Below are 24,330 nucleotides of genomic sequence, written 5' to 3'. Positions count from 1 at the left end.
TACATACATCATGCAATTCCAGTTAGTTATACAAATACTTTTTAAAAGCTAAATGAATAATCTTAGAATATATATTAAAAGATAAATGCCTAAGAATAATATAGAAAGCCATAAAGAATAATCAAGATGGAGAATTTGCTTTTCAAGGTTATGCCACAGTCACTGTATTAAATCAGTGCAATAGTTGCATGGGAATAAACAGATCAGGAATATGGAAAAGAAACTATAAAAAAGTAGCAATATTTGAGAATTTTGTATATGACAAAAATGATTACTTCTATGGGAAAAATGGGTTATTTAATAAATGCACTGGAACAACTAGCCATCCAGCTTAATTGACCCTATCTGACACCACATCCAAAGATAAGTACTTCCTGGACTCTCCCAGAGTTCCAATTATGATGAAGTAATACCACACTGCACAACCTGCTTGCCCCTGCCCCTCACTGAAGAAATCAATGATAAAACCTGGACACAATACAAAAGGCGATTATCTAAAAGTTTGGGAGAATGAAGAGAAGCAGACAGACACTGACTAAAAGTGAGAGGTGCACACTTTCTTGGAGAAGGGGGACAAGAAGCTCAGAAAGTTTCTCTGTGAGTCTACATGGCAGTGCCCACAGCGCTGTAGGGGAAACAGAAAATTGAAGCTGAAGTCCTGTGAACACTGGAGAGAGATGAAGGGGGAGTGTGAATCCACATTTTGACTCTCAAACGATGCATATGCAGAAGACTCAAAGCAGCTCAGCTCTTTAGCTGACAAAATGTCTGACCTGAGGCTAGAGCTGCTGCTCAAACACAGAGTTTGAAGTTTAAGCCAGGCAAGAATGTTCTCTGCTAAAAATGCTCATAAGAGAAAAATAACAGAATCCAAAATCCTCAGAACTTAACATTCATAGCATCCAGGATATAATCCCAAATTATCTAATATACAAAGAACTAAGAAAGTGGAACATATTGTCAAGAGGAGATAAGTCAATCAAGTATGACTGCTCCGCTTCCCTGCAAGGTGAATCAACTGCTGCAACTAATAGACAAGGTTGTTTAAATGACTATTACTATATCCTCAGTGAAGTAAAACAAAATATATTTTTAATTAATGAAAATATTTCAGCATAGAAAAGAAAAACCTCTGCAGAGGAAACAAAAACAGTATATATATATAAAAGGAAGCAAATAGAAATTTTAGAAATAAAAAATACAATTTCTGAACTTAAAAATTCATTGGATAGACATAAAATCCAAACAGATATGAAAGTAGAAAATGTAAGTGAATATGAAGATAGAATGATAAATATTATCCAAAGTGAAGAACAGAAAGAGGATTGAATAAAGAAAAATCAGTTTGATTTTTGTTGTTCTAAAATATCTCTCATGTCCCTGCTTATCATGCTCAATCTTCCTCTAGCATGAGCATATGGAAAGAAGTCATAATGAATATTTTAATATCTTTGTCTCCTAACTCTATCATCTGTGTCATTTCTGGGTCAGTTTGATTGATCAACTTTCCCCCTCATTTTAGCTTGCGTTTTTCTTTTTCTGCTTCTTTGCATGCTTCTTAATTTTTGAATATATCCTATGCCTTGTGAAATTTTCCTTGTGTACATTATTCTTTAATGGATACTTGTTTGAATATATTTGAGCTTCATTTTGGGATGCAGTTAAGTTACTTGGAAACAATTTGTGTCTTATCTTAAACTTTGTTAGCAGGGAACAGAGTAGTGTTTAGGGTCAAAATTTCTCCACTACTGAGGCAAACTCTCTTTAGTATTCTACCAATTTCTATAATTACAGGATTTTGGAGTTTTCACTCCAGATGGTGTGAACAGGCACTACGCTGGTTCTTTATACTTTTCGAGGATTTTCTCTTCTAATCCTTTATAGATTTCTCTTACACGTGTTGAAGAGTATTGGAACTCTCATAGATCTTTGGAGCTCTTTTTCCATGCAGCCTGCTATCTCCTCTTCAATGCTCTGCTCTGCTAATTCTAGCTGCTTTAGCCCCTCTGGACCCCAGCTCCTCTCTTCAATTTAGGGAGACTGTTGTGCTCCCCCCAGGTGGAGCTGTGCTGCTGCCTGAGAATTTTCTCTAGGCCATAGTTAGGGTAATTGCAGGGTTCACTTTATTTGCTCTTTATCTCTCAGAGACCACTGTCTTTCTATAGTTGATAGTCAACGTTTTGAGAAACTTGAACATACTTTGTCTGACGTAGTAGTTGCTTCAGGCAAGAAAACAAATCTGTTAGGGAGCAGATTAGAGAACAGATTAGGACCCCTCAATATCCACAACCCCTCAATCTGTGATGCTCCAGGGTCTGAGAAGATGAAAACCAGTAGGTTTTTTTAAATGTAACAAGCAAATTGAAAAATCTATATAGAAAGGCAATAGACTTAGAATACCTAAAACAATTTTGAATAAAGTAAATCAATTTGTAAGACTTACACTACCTGATCTCAAAGCTTACTATAAACAGTAGCAATCCAAATTGGCATAAGCATAGACATAGAGACCAATGGAATGGCAACAACAAAAAAGCCGTGTTCTCAAATGTTTATAGCAGGGCTATCTACAATAGACAAAAACTATTAAGTGAATAAACAAATCATGGCTTATATATACTATGAAAGTCTATACTGCAATGAGAAAGGATTAGTGTACTCAATATCATGGATTAATCTCAGAAACATTAAGCTAAGTGAAAGAAGTCAAACACAAAAGTCTATAGTGGATGATTCCATTTATAAAAAATTCTAGAAAAAGACCAAACTATAGTAACAGAAAGCAGATCAGTGGTTGCCTAAAGCTGGGGATAGGGGACAAATGGGGGGTATAAGAAAACATTTTATGATGATGGAATTGTTCTATATCTTGACTGTGATTACTTTGTCATAGTTCATCAAACTTCACACTTAGAATGTGTATTTTATATACATAATATTTTAGCTTTTAAAAATCAAAAAAGAAAAAAATTAAAATTGATTCCTCATGACTTAAATGCTCAGTATAAAACAAAGCAACCTACTCCCCCCCCAAAAAAAACACCAACTCCACAATACACCTGAAAAAAAAAAATCTTGTAACTTAAGAGGCAGGGAGAACTTCTCAACTAAAAGCAGATATTTGCATGTTATAAGAGAAATTATAATAATCTTTGTATGGCTATCGGTTCAGTTCAGTCGCTCAGTCGCTCAGACTCTTTGCAATCCCATGGACTGCGGCATGCCAGGCTTCCCTGTCCATCACCAACTCCCAGAGCTTACTCAAACTCCTGTCCATTGAGTCGGTGATGCCATCCAACCATCTCATCCTCTGTCGTCCCCTTCTCCTCCTGCCTTCAATCTTTCCCAGCATCAGGGTCTTTTCCAATGAGTCAGTTCTTCACAACAGGTGGCCAAAGTATTGGAGCTTCAGCTTCAGCATCAGTCCTTCCAATGAATATTCAGGACTGATGTCCTTTACGATTGACTGGTTGGATCTCCTTGCAGTCCAAGGGACTCTCAAGAGTCTTCTCCAACACCACAGTTCAAAAGCATTAATTCTTTGACGCTCAGCTTTCTTTATAGTCCAACTCTCACATCCATACATGACTACTGAAAAAACCATAGTAGATTTGACTAGACAAACCTTTGTCGGCAAAGTAATGTCTCTGTTTTTTTATATGCTGCTTTTTAATATGCTATCTCAGTTGGTCAAGAAGTAATCTGCAGGTCAAGAAGCAACAGTTAGAACTGGACATGGAACAACAGACTGGTTCCAAAAGACTGGTTCCAAATTGGGAAAGGAGTACATCAAAGCTGTATATTGTCACCCTGCTTATTTAACTTATATGCAGAGTACATCATGCGAAATGCCAGGCTGGATGAAGCACAAGCTGGAATCAAGATTGCCGGGAGAAATATCAATAACCTCAGATACATAGATGACACCACCCTTGTGGCAGAAAGTGAAGAAGAACTGAAGAGCTTCTTAATGAAAGTGAAAGAGTAGAGTGAAAAAGTTGGCTTAAAACTCAACATTCAAAAAACGAAGATCACGGCATCTGTTCCCATCACTTCATGGCAAGTAGATGGGGAAACAATGGAAACAATGACAGACTTTATTTTTTTGCACTCGAAAATCACTGCGGATGGTGACTGCAGCCATGAAATTAAAAGACGCTTGCTCTTGGAAGAAAAGCTATGACCAACCTAGACAGCATATTAAAAAACAGAGACATTATTTTGCCAATAAAGATCTGTCTAGTCAAAGCTATGGTTTTTCTAGTAGTCAAGTATGGATGTGACAGTTGGACCATAAAGAAAGCTGAGTGCTGAAGAATTGATGCTTTTGAACTGTGATGTTGGAAAAGACTTCTGAGAGCCCCTTGGACTGCAAGGAGATCCAACCAGTCAATCTTAAAGGACATCAGTCCTGAATATTCATTGGAAGGACTGATGCTGAAGCTGAAGCTCCAATACTTTGGCCACCTGATGTAAAGAACTGACTCAAATTGAAAAGACTCTGACGCTGGGAAAGATTGAAGGCAGGAGGAGAAGGGGACAACAGAGGATGAGATGGTTGGATGACATCACTGACTCGATGGACAGGAGTTTGAGTAAGCTCTGGGAGTTGGTGACGGACAGGGAAACCTGGCATGCTGCAGTCCATGGGGTCACAAAGAGTCAGACATGACTGAGTGACTGAACTAAACTGATACTTTATTCATATTTCCTTAATTTTTACCTAATGTCCTTTTTCTCTTCTAGGATCCCATCCAGGGTCCCATATTATACTGTCATCATATGTCCTAGCTATATAGTGGTTTATTATATCTTTGGTGACAGCTTTACTGAGATATAATTCACTTACCTATAGTTCACCCATTTGACGTTATATAATTCAACATTTCGAATGTATCCAAAGTGTTCTGCAACCATCATCACAATTAATTTAAAAACTTTAAATCAGAGGGGTGAAACTGAGGTTGGTCATAACTTTTCTTCCAAGGAGCAAGTGTCTTTTAATTTCATGGCTGCAGTCACCATCTGCAGTGATTTTGGAGCCCAAGAAAATAAAGTCTGTCACTGTTTCCATTGTTTCCCCATGTATTTGACATGAGGTGATGGGACCGGATGCCTGTATGGCTATAAAAGTGATTAAATCAGTGGGCAAAAAAGATTGGGAAAAATAGTGTAATACAAATGACAGAAAAGGGATAGGTTTCCTGTATTATTCAAAGTACTTTTTTAAATGAATAAGAAAAATATAGCTTAAATAATCTACTAAGGAAAGATGGTAGAGGAGCAAATTAAATATATGAAAAGATGCTAAAATTCACTGGTAGCCAGGAAAATGCAAATTTAAAGAGCTATAGGTTTACAGTCTTTAGAAAGAGCTACACACCTAACACATGTGGGGATTTTCCTCTCATATTCCTGGTGGAAATGTGCAGTGTTATAGCCTTTGGCAAAAGTAATCTAGCAGTATTTTAAAAATAAAAACACATAAATCATTTAACCTTATCAGGCTTCTCCCAAGAATGAAAATAGAAATAAAAGCAGATGTATAAGTGGATATAGGCATTAAAGTGTTATTGCAACATTGTTTCTTACAGCACCACGCTGAATCAAAGTGGATGTCGGTTTCGGTCAAGAAGGGACTAGTTGAGTACATTTTACTGCATTCATACTCCATTCTGTTGAGTGATTGGTGAAATAAATGAATCAGAGCTGTAATAGGGGACTTTATCCACCACTTATAATTGAATAAGAAATGCAAGGTGCAAAAGGAGTGGATAGTAGTCCACTTTCTGTTTTGAAAAACAAAGAGTAAAATCCCACTTTACATACATTCCTACATGTGTGTTTGTGTATGTGTGTATTTGTTATAGTATTGTGAGCATAAGGGAAAAATACAGAAGAATTCATACCAGATTTTAAAATTCTTCTTCCAATGTAGCCATGTTGCGTGCATTGATACATATGTAGGTATGGGTGGAGCCAAGCAACAAATCCTGCATTCGGACAGCATGTATATAATTAGATGTGTATTGTGTTAGTCAGATAAGTTAGGCTATTCTTCAGTAGTAAATAATTTAATTCAGTGCATCAATATAGAAAACATTTATTTCTTGCTCACACAAACTCTGAGGGTCTAGAACACTCCTTAGACTTTCAGGCCATTTAGATAATGGACCCTTCCTATCAACCTCTGTTTTCATGACTGATGCGGTAGTGGAAGGAAGTGAAATTAAGCTTTCAAATGACTTTGAAATGATTTATACTTTATGAACAAGCAATTTACAAAATATAAGCAACGGTCAATGAAATTGAAATTATGTGTATCTTAGCAGATTGGCTAAGATTATAAAGGTTGATAAGGCCAAAGATGATGAAAGTGTGAAAAATGGAGAAATTCTCATATAACCCTTGTTTGAGAATAACAATACATTTCTGAAATACAATAAGGCTGACAATATCAAAATGGAACTTTGAGTTACCTTTTGGCTCAGTAATATGACTTACGTTGACCCTTGAAAATAATAATAGGTACATATGTAAATATTCACTGCAGTATAATTTATGATAACAGAAGGAAAAACAATCTAAAAGTACATCTATTAGGGATGAGTTAAAGTATGATAAATGCATGCAATATTGATAGTGACCAGGGGTCTTGGCTTTCCCCAATCAATAGAAATTGACTTGAGGCCACAGAAGAAATTCAGGCAAGGTTTTATTGATGCCCCTGCTGTAGCAGGGGGGAGTGAGAACAAACAATGGGTTCCCTTGCTTGCTTATTCCCTGAGGACAGCAGGCGGGATGGTTCTTTATATGCGGAGAGGATAGAGGTATGTTCAGGGGTCAGGTCAGAGGGACAGTTTAGGTGGTTTGCCCATCTCTTAGGTGGTGCTGTGTGCAGGGGGCATGTTCCGTACCCTAATTTTGCTCCAGATTCTTCAGAAGTGGCAGTTGGGTTTTTTGGTCTCTTTGTATCTTTTGTCCAGAATTTGCCCTAACTGAACAAGCTTGCAGTTATTTTCAGTCCTATTTAGTTTCTTTGTATTTTGTTGCTTGAGAAGTGAGTCCAGGTGCAAGCACTGCAGTACCTCAGCAAAGGGTCCCAGGTTCCAGCTTGTCTCAATATGAGACCACTAAAAGAGATAAGGTGGATTTAATTTAACAAAAAATATTTGAAGAATATGTCTTGGTCACCTGTTGCTATGTTACAACCAACTCCAGAACTTTGGAGTTTAACCATTTTAATTTAGGCAGTCCTCTCTGACTACTATATAGAAAATGGACTGAAAGGGATCATGCCTGGTTGAGGGAGCCCATTTAAGTGACTGTTGCAGTGTAGCTAGCTGAGACAAGCAAAGGCTGGCTAACATTCTGTGTTTATAGTTTTGTACTTAAATTTTTTTCACTAGTATTCCATGATTAATATTTTCCCATTTCATGAAAAAAATTTCTGGGTAATCATTTTAAAAAGCAAAATTTCACTGTGCTTCTGATTTTGTAGATCAGGAATCAAAAAAGACTCAGCTGAGTGGTTTGTCCTTGACATCCCCAGGTGTATCAGGTGGGTCAGCTGGGATGGAAGGATCTGCATCCAAGATGGCTTATTCATTTGCAAGTCTGATGCCTTGGTGAACTTTGGTTTCTTCACTTCTCAACATAGAATCTCATCTTTCAGCCTTCTTGGGCTTCCTTAAGAGCATGATGATATCAGAAGAGTCCTACTACTTGCATGGTGGCCAGCTTCCAAGTAGGAAGTGGAAGTTGCCAGGCCATTGAAGGGCTATGCACAGAACTAGTATAACATTATGGCAGTCATATGCTCTTGATTGAAGTCATTCAAGAGCTGTTCCAGGGGTGGAGAAATAAACTTTTCTCATGAAAGAATGGATTGAAGGGGCAAGGACACCTGCAGAAGTGCATGTGGGGCGGGGATATTGTTGTGGTTCTCTTGGGAAAATGCAGAGTCTGCTACAGTACTATATGATTCAATTTTCATAGTTGTTATTTCATAAATACTGATATATTTCTTTACATTTAAAAATCCATAAAAATATGGAGGTAAAACTTTCTGTGGAACATATCAATTTTGAGTAGACAGTGCTTTTTACTTTAGATTTTTCAGTGTTTGGTTTTTTACAGTAAGTGAATTACTTTTCCAATCAAAATTTAAACTAACTAGTTTTGATAGGAAAAAGAAATAGGTTGTTTAAAGCTGTTTGCTCAAGGAATTTGCAGTGCTCAAAGTGTGCATTTAAATGGATGACATTTTTCCATGGAAGATTTCAGGAGGAACCTCAACATTTAAGTTTCCATATTTGCAGACAGAGTAGGAGTGACAACTTCTTGGCAAAATTGAATTTAAATAATGGACTTAAATAATAGAAGCCATTATTCAGGATGAGCTTAATGCAATCCCCACCCAGATGAAAGATTTAGGCAATGAGATGAAGCACATAAAAGCCTTACAGTTGCCTCATGCAAATTATTACATTATAAACTTACATTACAAATAATTATAAGTTATTGCATGCAAAAAATTAAAAATGATGCAGACCAAAAACTTCAAGGAAGAAGGGCTGAGGGGTTAAGAGGTCTTTTCAACAGTCAGAAAAGTGATGTCATCCTTTAGTGGATGTCTGTCTGGTTCCTCCTCTCTATTTTCAGAATCATCATTCCTGTGACTGTGAGTTATCAGAATAACAACAAATGTGTATGTTCGAAGAATTTTCATTACCTTCACCCATCTTCTCAAACATACCCAGAAGTCATAAGGCTGGAATTACACTGACACATCATCCCCATGGAAACAGAGCTTGGTGTCATAAACATGGCATTATGACTTCTCAGCAGGAGGAGGCAGATGGGATTTTGGCACTGAATCTGTAAGATTTATTTAAAAACACAAATGTCTAAGAGAATAGCTCCAAGGCGAAAAAGAAAAAGAAGAAGAAGAAGAAAGTGTATAGAGCTGTCCCTATAATATACATGGCTTATTTTTTGCTTTTTATGTTTTTCAAGGATTTGTTTACCTATGGCAGGACTTGATTTTGCCTATTCTTCTTCTTTGTTGTGTTTGTCAAGGCATGTTCTCAACTTGGGCTTCCTGATAGCTCAGCTGGTAAAGAATCTACCTGCAATGCAGGAGACCCTGGTTCCATTCCTGGGTCAGGAAGATCCCCTGGAGAATGGATAGGCTACCCACTCCAGTATTCTTAGGCTTCCCTGGTGGCTCAAGTGGTAAAGAATCTGCCTGCAATGTGGGAAACCTGGGTTCAATCTCTCAGTTGGGAAGATCCCCTGGAGGAGGGTGTGGCAACCCACTCCAGTATTCCTACCTGGAGAATCCCCATGGACAGAAGAGCCTGGTGGGCTACAGCCCATGGGATGGGCTACAGTCCATGAGGAGTTGGACACGACTGAGTGACTAAGCACTGCACAATTCTCAACTTATTCATCAGCTGTTAATCTTTGTACGGTTTTTAGATGGAGAAGCTGAAACTCCAAGAAGAGGTCTGACTTGCTCAAGTTATCTAGCAAGTTACTAACCCCACTGAAGCCAAAGCCCTTCTCCTGACTTCCAATCCACGTGTTTTAGTTTCCCTTTCAATGTCTCAGTTGTACTTTTAGAACATGATTTATGCACCAGTTAAGACATTGCTTTGGCTGGCCTAAGGAGATTCTCCTCTCCAAAAAATAGTATTTTATGTTAGATAGAAGTTTGTATTTCTCTCAGAGGAGTCCACGGTGTCAGAAACCCAGGTTGTTTTTATATTTTTTTTCTTCTGTCTCTCCTGTGTTGCCCTCAACTTCTAATACTAGTATAGGATGCCACACACCATATTTGTACTCCAGACAAAGTAAGAGGAGGGCATCTTCACTTTTTAAGAATGTGATCTGAAAGCTCCACACATCACTGCACACATTTACATCCTATTGGCTAGAACTTAGTCATAGTACCATTTCTAGTTTCAAGGGAAGCTGGATAGCATGTGATTAGCTAAAAGCAGCTAAACTATTATTGTGGGAGAATAGAAGAGCAGATACTGGCAACAACCAGGAGTCTCTGCCATAACTTGAGTCCTCTTCAATAGAGTGTTGCTTTCAGTGGACTATTATCTAATTTTTTTTTCCAGCTAATGCGATGGCTAGAGTTAGATTACAGTATTTTTTCCCCCAAGGGTATTTAAGATTGTAATTGTTACATTAGTTATTGAGATCACTGAATTGATAGAAAGACTGAACTGAACATCAGATTGAGATCAAAGCAAATTAATTGACCATTAGAGTATATATCAGAGTTTCCCAGGTGGCTCAGTGGTTAAGAATCAGCTTGCAAAGCAGGAGACAAGAGTTTGATCTCTGGGTTGGGAAGATCCCCTGGAGAAGGAAATGGCAACCCACTTCAGTACACTTCCCTGGATAATCCCATGGACAGAGAAGCCTGGCAGGCTATAGTCCACGGGGTCACAAAGAGTGGGATGCGACTTAACAACTCAACAACTACAAAGCATGTATCAAGATTGTAACAGAGACCTTTCAATTTAGTGGCTAGAATAAAAAATAAATTTATTTCTTTTTTCACCTAACAGTCCAAGATATGTGATCTGATGTTGGTGAAACTTTGCTCTATGCATATATTCAAGGATTCAGGTTCATGATAATGCTTCTGTTTTAGACATATGGCCTCTAAATTCCCTCTGCTCACTGTCATTCCAGTCATCAGAAAGGGAAAAAGAAGAGTTCAAGGTTGAGGATTTTTTCCTTAATATGTGAGGCATGAATCCTTCTGCTCATTCTGTTTGTGAGAACTTAGTCACTTGACACCATGGAGCCTGCGAAATATGGTTCCTAACTGGGTTGTACTTTCCATATTCAACTTCGTTACTGTGGAAGATGGTCACATGGATATTAGTGAGCAGCTAGTGGTTCCTTCTGCAGGGTAGCACAGTTGGAATGACTGAGTGCTAACAATTTCTTTCTTTCATCCAAGTATCTTTCCAGTAAAAGATGACAGGGAGGGAGAAGAAGAGAAAGAGAGAGGGGGAGAGATTTTGATTAGTTAGGCTTAGGCTGTGCACACACCCGTTGGGGGCAGTTGGGGAGGAAGGAGGAAGGAGCATAGAACCTCTTTGTGTGCCTGGATTTACATTCCTACAGTGGAGTATTGATCAGAGGATTCCTTCAAGATCCCTTGGTTCTAGAAATATTCCATATTATTCCAGTTGTGTAGCAGCCCTCCTATTTCCTCTTCACAATTAGGATCAATCACCCTAACTAACACAGCTGTTTTTGAGGGATTTATCCAGTGATATGAAGAATTCAAACTAATAGTGTAATTTTCAACTTTTATTTCAGTGTAAACATCATTGCAACTGCCAGGTTCTAAAATATCTAAATTGGGGTCCCCTGGTTGTTCAGACAGTAAAGAATCCACTTGCAATGCAGGAGACCTGGGATCAATACCTGGGTTGGGAAGATCCCCTGGAGAAGGGAATGGCTACCCACTCCAGTATTCTTGCCTGGAGAATTTCATGGACAGAGGAGCCTGGTGTGCTACAGTCCATGGGATCGCAAAGAGTCGGACATGACTGAGTGACTTTCACTTCTAAATTGACAAAGTCCGAATGTAGAGAGATGGGGAAAAATGATATAAGTCTGCACTCTGATCAGTGGATCATAGCATATTCTGGGTCTGCAGGATTTAGTACTCTCTTGCAGCTGGGACCCAGTAATTTCTTAATGGTCCTGGTATTTTCATTTCCTTAAAGATCAGTTACACTGCCCTCTAGTCCCACTGGCCATGGCAAGGAAGGAGATTTCCAGCATACATTTGTGTTACTTCAATATTCATACTCAGTGTTTCCTAGTTTTCTGTTTATTCCAGAGGCTCTGAGTCTATGAATTGATTCAGGTCTAGGAATTGAGTAATGGGCTGTGATTCTTTCCATGGTGACTCAAGTAAGTCTTTTTTTTGCAAGAAGCATAACATAATTAAGTCTTACAGAGCAAGTAGGGCCTTAGAGTTGTTTATCTGTTTTGGTCCTAGAGACTCCAATGATCAATTGACTTCCATCTAACATTATTTCACATATTTCTAATCACTACCTGGACTCTGCTGCCTATTGCAGGAATGACACTCAATTATACAGTAGTTGTTTAAGTGTTGCTGGTTCTCTACTGTCGCTCTTGGATAGCATCATCCTAATTGAAAAAGGACAATTTCATTTCAAGGGTGCCTTTTCCTATCTAATCTCCTTCCTGTAAAGATGGTTTCTATGTCATTTTCAAAAATCAATACATTCTTATGCCAGAAATGCAAACATTTGAAAATAAAAAAATGTATGATTTTTCAAAGAAAAAACACAATAATTTTGAGAAATGTATAAAAATCATTTGACAGAATCCATTATCTAGTTATGGTTTAAAAAACCTCTCAGCAAAACTGTAACAGAGGAAATTTCTCAATATGATAAAGGACAGTTATAAAAACTCCCCATATAATTAATATCATGCTTAATAGTAATAAACTGAATTCTTTCTTCCCCAAATAAGGAATTAAACAGGATGTTCTCTCCCATCATTTCTATCAAACACTTTGTTGGAGATCTTAGCCAACATAGCTGCTGCTGCTGCTAAGTCGCTTCAGTCGTGTCCGACTCTGTGCGACCCCATAGACGGCAGCCCACCAGGCTCCGCCATCCCTGGGATTCTCCAGGCAAGAATACTGGAGTGGGTTGCCATTGCCTTCTCCAGTGCATGAAAGGGAAAAGTGAAAGTGAAGTCGTTCAGTCATGTCCGACTCTCAGCGACCCCCTGGACTGTAGCCTACCAGGCTCCTCCGTCCATGGGATTTTCCAGGCAAGAGTACTGGAGTGGGGTGCCATTGCCTTCTCCGTAGCCAACATAAGAAGGCAATAAAAAAGAAATAAAAGGAATCCACATTGAAAAAGAAGTAGACCTTTGCTATTGGCAAATGGCATGATGATATATGTAGGCAATCCTAAGGAATCTACCAAAAATCTATTACAGCAAATAAGTGAATTTAGCAAAGTTGCAGGGCACAAGATCACTATGGAAAAATCTGTATTTCCATATATTTATAATAAACATTCAAAATTAAATTTCAAAATGATACTATTTATGATATCAAAATATATAAAAAAATTTAAGGGCAAAATTGGCTAAGAGAATTCAAAACCTCTGTACTAAAAACTACAAAACATTGCTGACAGAAATAAATAGAATTATATACCATGCTCATGCACTGAAAGACTCAATATTATTAGGACATCAGTTCTTTCCAAATTGTTCTATAGATTCAGTGTAATCACAATCAAACCCCACAGGCATGCATTATTTGTGGAAATAGATAAACTGATTTAATAGATTACTGATTATGGCTATACAACATTATAATGTAATCAGTGACATTGAACTATACACTTAAAAATGGTTAAATGGCAAATTTTGTGTTACATATATCTTACTAGAATGAGAGCATTTTTAGGAGTAAAAACAGCTTATCTCAAAATGCAAAGGACCTAAAATAACTAAAACTATTTTTAAGAAGAAAACAAAGAGAGAAGACTTCTTTATCTGACTTCCAGACTTATTATAAAGCTTTAGGACTCAAAATGGTATGGTACTGACCTAAAGACAGATACAAACAGTAGTGAAACAGAACAGAGTCTGGATAGACCCACATATCTATGACCATTTAATTTCTCACAAAAGGTGCTGGAAGAATTGGATAGCCACAATATATCAAATATATAAAAATGGATCATAACCCCAAACAGATTATAGACTAAAATGTAAAACCTACAATGATAAAACTTCTGGAAGAAAATCTAAAATGAAATCTTAGTTAACTTGGGAAATGTTCTTACATATGACACAAAAAATACTCTAAAATCTATATATTGAATTTCATCACAATTACAACCATTCACTCTTCAAAAGATACCCTTAAGAAAACTAGAAGGTAAACTGGAGAATGAAAGAAAAAAATTGCAACAAAAAAGTATGAAAAAAGGACACATTCAGAAAATATAAAGAACTCTCACAATTCATTAATAAGAGAAACCCAAAGTTTAAAAATGGGCCAAACTGGTTCTTCCACTTCTGGGACGATCAAGTAGATATACTTACCTATATTCTCCTTTCAAAGTACAACTAATCCCTGAACATTGTATATAAAACAAAAAACAAGAAGACTCAGAAACATGAAGTGAAGAAGACAGACTAGTTAGGGAACTTTGCACCTAAAGAAAAACATGATGATGAGTTCTCTGAGTTTTCCTTTGGCCTCGTATATTCCATACTTGGAGGTGAAAAAGCTGGCAACCTATAAATAATCATAGGTGCAGACCAAAAAAAGTCCCAACAAATGTCCCAGACAAGAGTGGCCAAGCAAGACAGGAGGAATTTAGGCAGTAACTGCTCTCCTCCAGCCAAAGCCGCGGAAAAATTATGACCCTATCCCCACTCATGCAATCAAAGGCCTTGGGAGCCTAGTGGGGAACCTAGCCTTCCACCACCATGAAGCTGTAAAGAGGTATCCCAACATTACTCCCAAAGATGTGGTGTCAGGGAAGGCCAAGTAGGGATGTGGGACCTATAGCTGCTACCAGATGATGAGTCCTAATCCCTGTGGTATCAGTGGAGACCATGTGGGAAGCATGGTCTTGCATGCCACTCAGTTAAAGCCTCCCCTTCTCTTCTTATTGGGAGGTGTCAAAGCAGGAATAGTGGAAAGTCAGGACTTTCACTATAGCCTAGTGGATAAGAAGCCATCCCTACTGCAGAGTCAAAGCAGACTGCATGGAAAACGGAAGCCCTCATCCCGACTCAGCAGTAAAGAGGAGCCCTCAATGCACAGATATCAGTAGAGACTGAGAGGGAAACCTAGACTTCTCTTCCTATCTGGTTATAAAAATGCACTGTCCCTACTCCTCCTACCAGAGCAGTGTCAGAAAAATCCAACTAAAAAATCTTTAAAATAATATAATTTTATAATTTTTAATTAGACATTATTCATCATACCAAGAAGAATCAGAAAAAGCTCAAACTGAATGAAAATACAGTTAATGTAAGTCAACACCAGAAAGATAGAAATTTTAGAATTACCTGAGAAACACTTTAAAGCAACCAGAAACAATACTTCAAAGAGCAATTATGAATTTATTATGAATTATTTAGTAAGAAAAAAAGAAGGCATCAGCAAAGAAATAGGAAATAAAAAGATAGTTAAATGCAAATTTTAGAACTAAAAAATGCAAAAATCTGTGTAAGGTATCAATGGCAGTATGAAAGAACAGAGAACAAGTGAAAACAAGAGAAAATGCCGAATCTAACAATTGACTGAAAGAAAATAAAGCAAATATAATTGCACAGAGACTCAGGGATCTGTGAGACTGTAAAAAAAGATTTAACATTTGTGTCATCAGAGTTTCCAAAGCAGGGAGAAAAAGAGTATGGTTCAAAAAGGAACTGAAGAAATAATAATTAAAAATTTCCCAAATTTGGAAAGAGATATGAATTCACAGACTAAAGAAGTTAAGCAAACCCCCTAAAGAACAAACCCAACAAAATCCATGCTAAGACACACCCAAATTAAACTTCTGAAAATTAAAGGCAAAAACTCTTAAAAGTCAGAGGAAAAAAATGACACCTTATTCATAAAGAAAAATTAGAAGGACAGAAGGTTTCTAAAAGAAATAATGCAGGTCAGAAAGAAGCGGCATAATATTTTTCAAGTGCTGAAAGAAAAGAAAATTCTATCGGAATTCCATCTCCAAAGAGAATATTTTTCAGACTAGTAGAGGAGATAAAATTACATAAAATGTTCAATTACAACCACAAAAGGCAGAAAAAGTGGAAGACAAAAAAGAAACAAAAAGTAAGTGTAACAAGTAGAAAAGTTATACATATTGTAGACATTAATCAAACTATTTCAATAATCACTTTAAATGTGAATAGTCTAAATAAACCAATTAAGCAACAGGGACTATCAGAATGGATAAAAAACCACTACTCAACTATATGTAGTCTACAAAAAAGTTATTTTAAATATAAAAACACAAGTAGAAAAAAAATAAAGGAATGTACTTTATATAAAACAGCTAGCATCGTATTCAGTAGTGAAAGACTGAAAATTTTCCTTTAAGATCAGGAATAAGACAATGATGCTCACCCTTACCACTTGTATTCTACATAGTACTGGAGTCCTGGTCAGAGCAATTAGCCAAGAAAAAGAAAAACTCATCCAATTTGGAAACGGAAAAGTAAAATTATCTCTGTTTACAGATGACATGATCTTCTACATAGAAAATTCTAAAGATGCCACAAAAAAACTGTAAGAACTAATAAATTCAGCAAAGTTGCAGAATACAAAATCAGCACATAAAAATCAGTTGTGTTTCTATACACTAATAATGAACAATCAGAAAAGGAAATTAAGAAATCAGTTCTATTTATGATAGTATGAAAATGATGAAATACTCAGAAGTAATCAACAGATAAACAAAATGTGGCATACACACACAATGGAATATTATTCAGGAATACACAATGGAATATTAAAAAGGAAATTCTTGTCACATGCTACAATCTAGATGAACCCTGAAGACATAATGCTAATTGAAATAAACTAGTCACAAAAAGACAAATGCTTTATGATTCCACTTATCAAACTCATAGAAACAGAAAGAAGAATGATAGTTATCAATGAAAATGCACACTTCAGATGCGACTTGAACCCACAAGTGGAAATCAAAGCCCACTATCCTTTCACTGACATCACAAACCTGGTCTCAGGAATTACTAAAGCTCAGGTTCTGTATGTCTCATCACAGAAAGAATTTAGTGAGAGACAAACTGATAGGTAAGAATTAGATTTATTGAGAGGGATAAACACTTCATAGAGAGAGTATGGGCCATTTCAGAAGGCAAGAGTATCCAAAATATGGGATAGTTAATTTTTATGGGCTGGGAAATTTCATAGGCTAGTGAGTTTGAGGATTATAACAATTATTTTGGAGAAGAGGCAGAGATTTCCAGGAATTGGGCCACCATCCAATTTTGGCCTTTTATGGTTGGCCTTGCAACTATCACTTGTGGCTCAGATGGTAAAGAATCTGTCTGCAGTGTGGGAGACCTGGGTTCAGTTCCTGTGTTGGGAAGATCCCCTGGAGAAGGGAAAGGCTACCCACTCCAGTATTCTGGCCTAGGGAATTCCATGGACTGTAGTCCATGGATTGCAAAGAGTGGGATACGACTGAGCAACTTTCACTTTGGAACAGTCATAGTATCTGTGGGTGTGTCATTTAGCATGCTAATGCATCACAATGATCATATGGTGAGGCTCAAGGACTGCTGGGAGTTAATTCTTCCGCCATGTTTGGCCTACTCGATTCTAACCAGTTATGTCATCCTCAGGGGCTAAGTCATTTTCTTAAAGGTTGTGCTCTGCTCCTTTTTCTCGTTTCACCAGGACTGGGAAATTGTTGTTTAGGGGGTAAGGAGTTTTAATGCTGAAAACTCAGCCTCTGTGCACTAGTGCAGAATTGAATCTTGAATATAGAGTTTTGGGTGAAAGAGAAAAAATAACTTTATTGCTTTGCCAGGCAAAGGGGGACACAGTGGGCTCCTGTCTCTCAAAACTATGTATCCCAACTATGGGAGGATTTGATGAGGAGTTTTGTAGCAATGGCTAAAGGGAGGAGGGTTGCTGGTAAGATTAATGTGCACAGGTGGTCTTTTAAAAAAACTTTTCTTTGGCTGCTTGTGTAATCTTAGTTACCCAACCAGGGATTGAACCCTGGCCCTTAGCAGTGAAAGCACAAAGTCTAAACTGCTGGACCACCAGGGAATTCCATCAGGTGGTCTTCTCTAGTATGGAAAATGCTAACATCATCCATTTGTTGGGTTTTCATTGTATAACATGATTAAAGACATTGTGTGTGTATCTCTTGAAGTGGAACCAGAACCCTCCCTCAAGATTCTACTCTTGTTTCTTGGCTGTACCTTCTTTGACTTCCTGGATTAGCAACTGTTCAAACCTGCTCTTTGGAACTCATTGAAGGTCATGGGGGCTGGAGTTTGTTCTCTAGAGGGGAACACAGGAAGGCTTCCTTGCCTAGGATCCCCAGGGGATCTTGCTCTGTTCAGTTTAAGTTTTGAAAATGAAAAAGTTCTGGACATCTATTGCACAGCATTGTAAATATATTTAACACTACTGAACTGTATCCTTAAGAATGATTAAGATGGTAAATTTTATGTTGTGATTTTTACCACAAGCAAATAGAAAGAGAAAAAGTAAAGGAATAGAGAAAGATATACCTAACACTCCATTCAAAGGAAAGCTGGGGGAGTTATCCTAATTACAGAGAAAGCAGGCTTCAGAACAGTGGAAACTATTGGGTAGAAATATTGTATTATATTATAGTTTTATATATATTATATCATATTGTATAATAATAGGGGGGAAATTCTCCAAGAAGATATGCTGCTGCTGCTGCTAAATCGCTTCAGTCGTGTCTGACTCTGTGCGACCCCACAGACGGCAGCCCACCAGGCTCCCCCGTCCCTGGGATTCTCCAGGCAAGAATACTGGAGTGGTATGCCATTGCCTTCTCCTCCAAGAAGATATAACAATCCTTAATATGTATGATGAGCTTAACAAAAAAACATCAAAATACATGAAGCAAAACTGATAGTATTGCAAGGAGAAACAAATGCATTCTAGTGGAGGAGTCAAGTAATAAATAAATTAGGACATACAGTATGCAAGTTAGTAATGCGTATTTCAGAAGAGAGTGAAATATCAAAGGGGAATTTGGAGTATTGGGAGAGGGTCACAACTTAAATAAGGAAGACAGATGAGACCTCACTACTCAGATGACATTTGAGAAAAGAAACTTCTGGTCAAAGGAAACAGCAACTGTGCAGAAGCTTGTAGTGGGAACCTGTCTGGCATATCTGAGGACTTTGTGGGTGAAAGGAAATTGACTAAATGAAGGACAGTGGGGCCATTGTATGGGACATTGTGGGAACTTTGGCTTTTATTCTGAAAGAAATGAAGATTTTGAATAGAGTTGTGACATGATACAGCTCTAATAAAAAATATATTTGGTCTTTTTCTTGACCTACAGAAAATAAACCCCTAACAATTAAGAAAACAGTAATAGGATCATACATATTGATAATTACCTTAAATGGAAATGGATTAAATGCACCAACCAAAAGATATAGACTGACTGGGTGGGCGAAAACATGTGCATGTATGCACTTCCACTTACCACGTCACTCTGCTTGACTCCCCCCCAAATATAAGTAATTATTTTATATAGTTAATCATGTTCCTATTATGGCTTGCAATTATAATTATCTTTTATTTTTTTGTCTGGCTTTTGATTGTGAAAACTGATAAACATCTTTTACTGTGGTTATATGACTATTACTCACTTAATAACATTGTATCAAGATTGGTCAACAGAAAAATAATAGAACTTTATATCACCAAAATTAGGATCTAATAGAAAAACCGATAATCACTTTTTAAAATTCAGATGCATGTCAGAATTATCTTGGAAGTTTTTGAAAAATACAAATGTTCAGGTATTGCTTTTTTCCTTCAGAGTTCCAGATGTTTCTAATGAGCAGTCATGTTTAAAAACAACTGAACTACATGTTGTTATGCTCGGAGGCTGGGGGCGGCGCCCGAGAGGAGCTAGCCTGGGGCGGAGACCGGGGGTGGTGGCCGAGAGGAGTTACCCCAGAAACAAGGAGCGGTGGTTGCATAGGCACAGGAGGGCCGAGAGGAGTTACTCCACATTCAAGGTCAGGAGGGGCTGTCGTGAGTAGATACCCCTTGTCCAAGGTAAGGAGCAACAGCTGCACTTTGCTGGAGCAGCCGTGAAGAGATACCCCACGTCCAAGGTAAGAGAAACCCAAGTAAGACGGTAGGTGTTGCGAGAGGGCATCAGAGGGCAGACACACTGAAACTATAACTACAGAAAACTAGCTAACCTGATCACACGGACCATGGCCTTGTCTATCTCAATGAAACTAAGTCATGCCGTGTGGGGCCACCCAAGACGGATGGGTCATGGTGGAGAGGTCTGCCAGAATGTGGTCCACTGGAGAAGGGCATGACAAACCACTTCAGTATTCTTGCTTTGAGAACCCCATGAACAGTATGAAAAGGCCAAAAGATAGGACACTGAAAGATGAACTCCCCAGGTCAGTAGGTGCCCAATATGCTACTGGAGATCAGTGGAGAAATAACTCCAGAAAGAATGATGGGATGGAGCCAAAGCAAAAACAATACCCAGCTGTGGATGTGACTGGTGATGGAAGCAAAATCCAATGCTGTAAAGAGCAATATTGCATAGGAACCTGGAATGTTAAGTCCATGAATCAAGGCAAATTGGAAGTGGCCAAACAGGAGATGGCAAGAGTGAACATCGACATTCTAGGAATCAGCGAGCTAAGGTGGACTGGAATGGGTGAATTTAACTCAGATGACCATTATATCTACTACTGTGGGCAGGAATCCCTTAGAAGAAATAGAGAAGCCATCATGGTCAACAAAAGAGTCCGAAATGCAGTACTTGGATGCAATCTCAAAAATGACAGAATGACCTCTGTTCGTTTCCAGGGCAAACCATTCAATATCACAGTAATCCAAGTCTATGCCCCAACCAGTAATGCTGAAGAAGCTGCAGTTGAAAGGTTCTATGAAGACCTACAAGACCTTTTAGAACTAACACCCAAAAAAGATGTCCTTTTCATCATAGGGGACTGGAATGCAAAAGTAGGAAGTCAGGAAACACCTGGCATAACAGGCAAATTTGGCCTTGGAGTACAGAATGAAGCAGGGCAAAGGCTAATAGAGTTTTGCCAAGAGAATGCACTGGTCATAGCAAACACCCTCTTCCAACAACACAAGAGAAGACTCTACGCATGGACATCACCAGATGGTCAACTTCGAAATCAGATTGATTACATTCTTTGCAGCCAAAGATGGAGAAGCTCTATACAGTCAGCAAAAACAAGACCAGGAGCAGACTGTGGCACAGATCATGAACTCCTTATTGCCAAATTCAGACTGAAATTGAAGGCAGTAGGGAAAACCACTAGACCATTCAGGTATGACCTAGATCAAATCCCTTATGATTATACAGTGGAAGTGACAAATAGATTTAAGGGACTAGATCTGATAGACAGAGTGCCTGATGAACTATGGGCAGAGGTTCGTGACATTGTACAGGAGACAGGGATCAAGACCATCCCCATGGAAAAGAAATGCAAAAAAAGCAAAACGGCTGTCTGAGGAGGCCTTACAAATAGCTGGGAAAAGAAGAGAAGCGAAAAGCAAAGGAGAAAAGGAAAGATATTCCCATCCGAATGCAGAGTTCCAAAGAATAGCAAGGCGAGATAAGAAAGCCTTCCTCAGCAATCAATGCAAAGAAATAGAGGAAAACAACAGATTGGGAAAGACTAGAGATCTGCTCAAGAAAATTAGAGATACCAAGGGAACATTTCATGCAAAGATGGGCTTGATAAAGGAGAGAAATGGTATGGACCTAACAGAAGCAGAAGATATTAAGAAGAAGTGGCAAGAATACACAGAAGAACTGTACGAAAAAGATCTTCACGACCCAGATCATCACGGTGGTGTGATCACTCACCTAGAGCCAGACATCCTGGAACGTGAAGTCAAGTGGGCCTTAGAAAGCATCACTACGAACAAAGCTAGTGGAAGGGATGGAATTCCAGTTAAGCTATTTCAAATCCTGAAAGATGATGCTGTGAAAGTGCTGCACTTGTTATGCCAGCAAATCTGGAAAACTCAGCAGTGGCCACAGGACTGGAAAAGGTCAGTTTTCGTTCCAATCCCAAAGAAAGGCAATGCCAAAGAATGCTCAAACTACTGCACAGTTGCACTCATCTCACATGTTAGTAAAGTAATGCTTAAAATTCTCCAAGCCAGGTTTCAGCAATACGTGAACCGTGAACTTCCAGATATTCAAGCTGGTTTTAGAAAAGGCAGAGGAACCAGAGATCAAATTGCCAACAGACAAACAATTAATCTCAAAAATATACAAGCAACTTCTGCAGCTGAATTCCAGAAAAATAAACGACCCAATCAAAAAATGGGCCAAAGAACTAAACAGACATTTCTCCAAAGAAGACATACAGATGGCTAACAAACACATGAAAAGATGCTCAACATCGCTCATTATTAGAGAAATGCAAATCAAAACCACAGTGAGGTATCATTTCACACCAGTCAGAATGGCTGCTATCCAAAAGTCTACAAGCAATAAATGCTGGAGAGGGTGTGGAGAAAAGGGAATCCTCTTACACTGTTGGTGGGAATGCAAACTAGTACAGCCACTATGGAGAACAGTGTGGAGATTCCTTAAAAAACTGGGAATAGAACTGCCATATGACCCAGCAATCCCACTGCTGGGCATATACACCGAGGAAACCAGAATTGAAAGAGACGCGTGTACCCCAATGTTCATCGCAGCACTGTTTACAATAGCCAGGACATGGAAGCAACCTAGATGTCCATCAGCAGACGAATGGATAAGGAAGCTGTGGTACATATACACAATGGAATATTACTCAGCCATTAAAAAAAATACATTTGAATCGGTTCTACTGAGATGGATGAAACTGGAGCCCATTATACAGAGTGAAGTAAGCCAGAAAGAAAAACAACAATACAGTATACTAATGCATATATATGGAATTTGAAAGATGGTAACGATAACCCTATATGCGAGACAGAATAAGAGACACAGAAGCATAGAACAATTTTATGGACTCTGAGGGAGAAGGTGAGGGTGGGACGTTCTGGGAGAATAGCATTGAAACATGTATATTATCATATGCGAAACAGAACACCATTCCATGTTCGATGCATGAGACAAGGGCTCAGGGCCGGGGCAATGGGATGACCCAGAGGGATGGGATGGGGAGGGAGGTGGGTGGGGGGTCCAGGAAGGGGAACACATGTAAACCCATGGCTGATTCATGTCAATGTATGGCAAAAACTATTACAATATTGTAAAGTAATTAGCCTCCAACTAAAATAAATAAATTTATATAAAAAAAAAAACAACAAATTGCCAACATCCGCTGGATCATCGAAAAAGCAAGAGAGTTCCAGAAAAACATCTATTTCTGCTTTATTGACTATGCCAAAGCCTTTGACTGTGTGGATCACAATAAACTGTGGAAAATTCTGAAAGAGATGGGCATATCAGACCACCTGACCTGCCTCTTGAGAAACCTGTATGCAGGTCAGGAAGCAACAGTTAGAACTGGACATGGAACAACAGACTGGTTCCAAATAGGAAAAGGAGTACGTCAAGGCTGTATATTGTCACCCTGCTTATTTAACTTATATGCAGAATACATCATGAGAAATGCTGGGCTGGAAGAAGCACCAGCTGAAATCAAGATTGCCAGGAGAAATATCAATAACCTCAGATATGCAGATGACACCACCCTTATGGCAGAAAGGGAAGAAGAACTAAAGAGCCTCTTGATGAAAGTGAAAGAGGAGAGTGAAAAAGTTGGCTTAAAGCTCAACGTTCAGAAAACTAAGATCATGGCATCTGGTCCCATCACTTCATGGGAAATAGATGGGGAAACAGTGGAAACAGTGTCAGACTTTATTTTTGGGGGCTCCAAAATCACTGCTGATGGTGATTGCAGCCATGGAATTAAAAGGCGCTTACTCCTTGGAAGGAAGGTTATGGCCAACCTAGATAGCATATTTAAAACAAAGACATTACTTTACCAACAAAAGTCCTTCTAGTCAAGGCTATGGTTTTTCCAGTGGTCATGAATAGATGTGAGAGTTGGACTATAAAGAAAGCTACGCGCCGAAGAATTGATGCTTTTGAACTGTGGTGTTGGAGAAGACTCTTGAGAGTCCCTTGGACTGCAAGGAGATCCAGTCAATCCATCCTAAAGGAAATCAGTCCTGGGTGTTCATTGCAAGGACTGATGTTGAAGCTGACACTCCAATACTTTGGCCACCTCATGTGAAGAGTTGACTCATTAGAAAAGACCCTGATGCTGGGTAGGATTGGGGGCAGGAGGAGAAGGGGACGACGGAGGATGAAATGGTTGGATGGCATCACTGACTCGATAGACATGGGTTTGAGTAAACTCCGAGAGTTGGTGATGGACAGGGAGGCCTGGTGTGCTGCGATTCATGGGGTTGCAAAGAGTCGGACACGACTGAGCAACTGAACTGAACTGAACTACATGATGATCTTTGAAAAGAAAGAAAAGTGAAAGTGA

The 24,330-nt window shown here is 38.6% G+C and overlaps 1 long non-coding RNA gene and 2 pseudogenes across 2 annotated transcripts; 2 read left to right on the top strand and 1 right to left on the bottom strand.

Annotated features, from left to right (window-relative positions):
- Nucleotides 1-6,405, top strand: part of LOC145512394 (uncharacterized) — a 28,372-nt pseudogene extending 21,967 nt beyond the window's left edge.
- A 297-nt stretch (nt 6,406-6,702) lies between these two features.
- On the bottom strand, nt 6,703-8,790 carry LOC145512922 (uncharacterized). Its single transcript, XR_014058916.1, has 2 exons — nt 8,735-8,790; nt 6,703-7,133 (listed from the first exon to the last, which is right to left on the bottom strand). It is a non-coding gene; the product is annotated as an uncharacterized LOC145512922 (long non-coding RNA).
- Nucleotides 8,791-8,829: 39 nt separating this feature from the next.
- LOC145512921 (protein CFDP2 pseudogene) lies at nt 8,830-23,112 on the top strand (annotated as a pseudogene). The gene is made up of 2 exons (XR_014058915.1): nt 8,830-8,882; nt 19,641-23,112. The product of XR_014058915.1 is annotated as a protein CFDP2 pseudogene (transcript).
- The last annotated feature ends 1,218 nt before the right edge of the window (nt 23,113-24,330 follow it).

Source organism: Giraffa tippelskirchi, chromosome 7 (genome assembly GCF_054371585.1).
Source record: "Giraffa tippelskirchi isolate mGirTip1 chromosome 7, T2T-mGirTip1v1.2.pri, whole genome shotgun sequence".
In the NCBI taxonomy this organism is placed as follows: Eukaryota; Metazoa; Chordata; class Mammalia; order Artiodactyla; family Giraffidae; genus Giraffa; species Giraffa tippelskirchi.
Note: the sequence above shows the minus strand (reverse complement) of the source record. Positions and strands in the feature narration are given on the sequence as shown.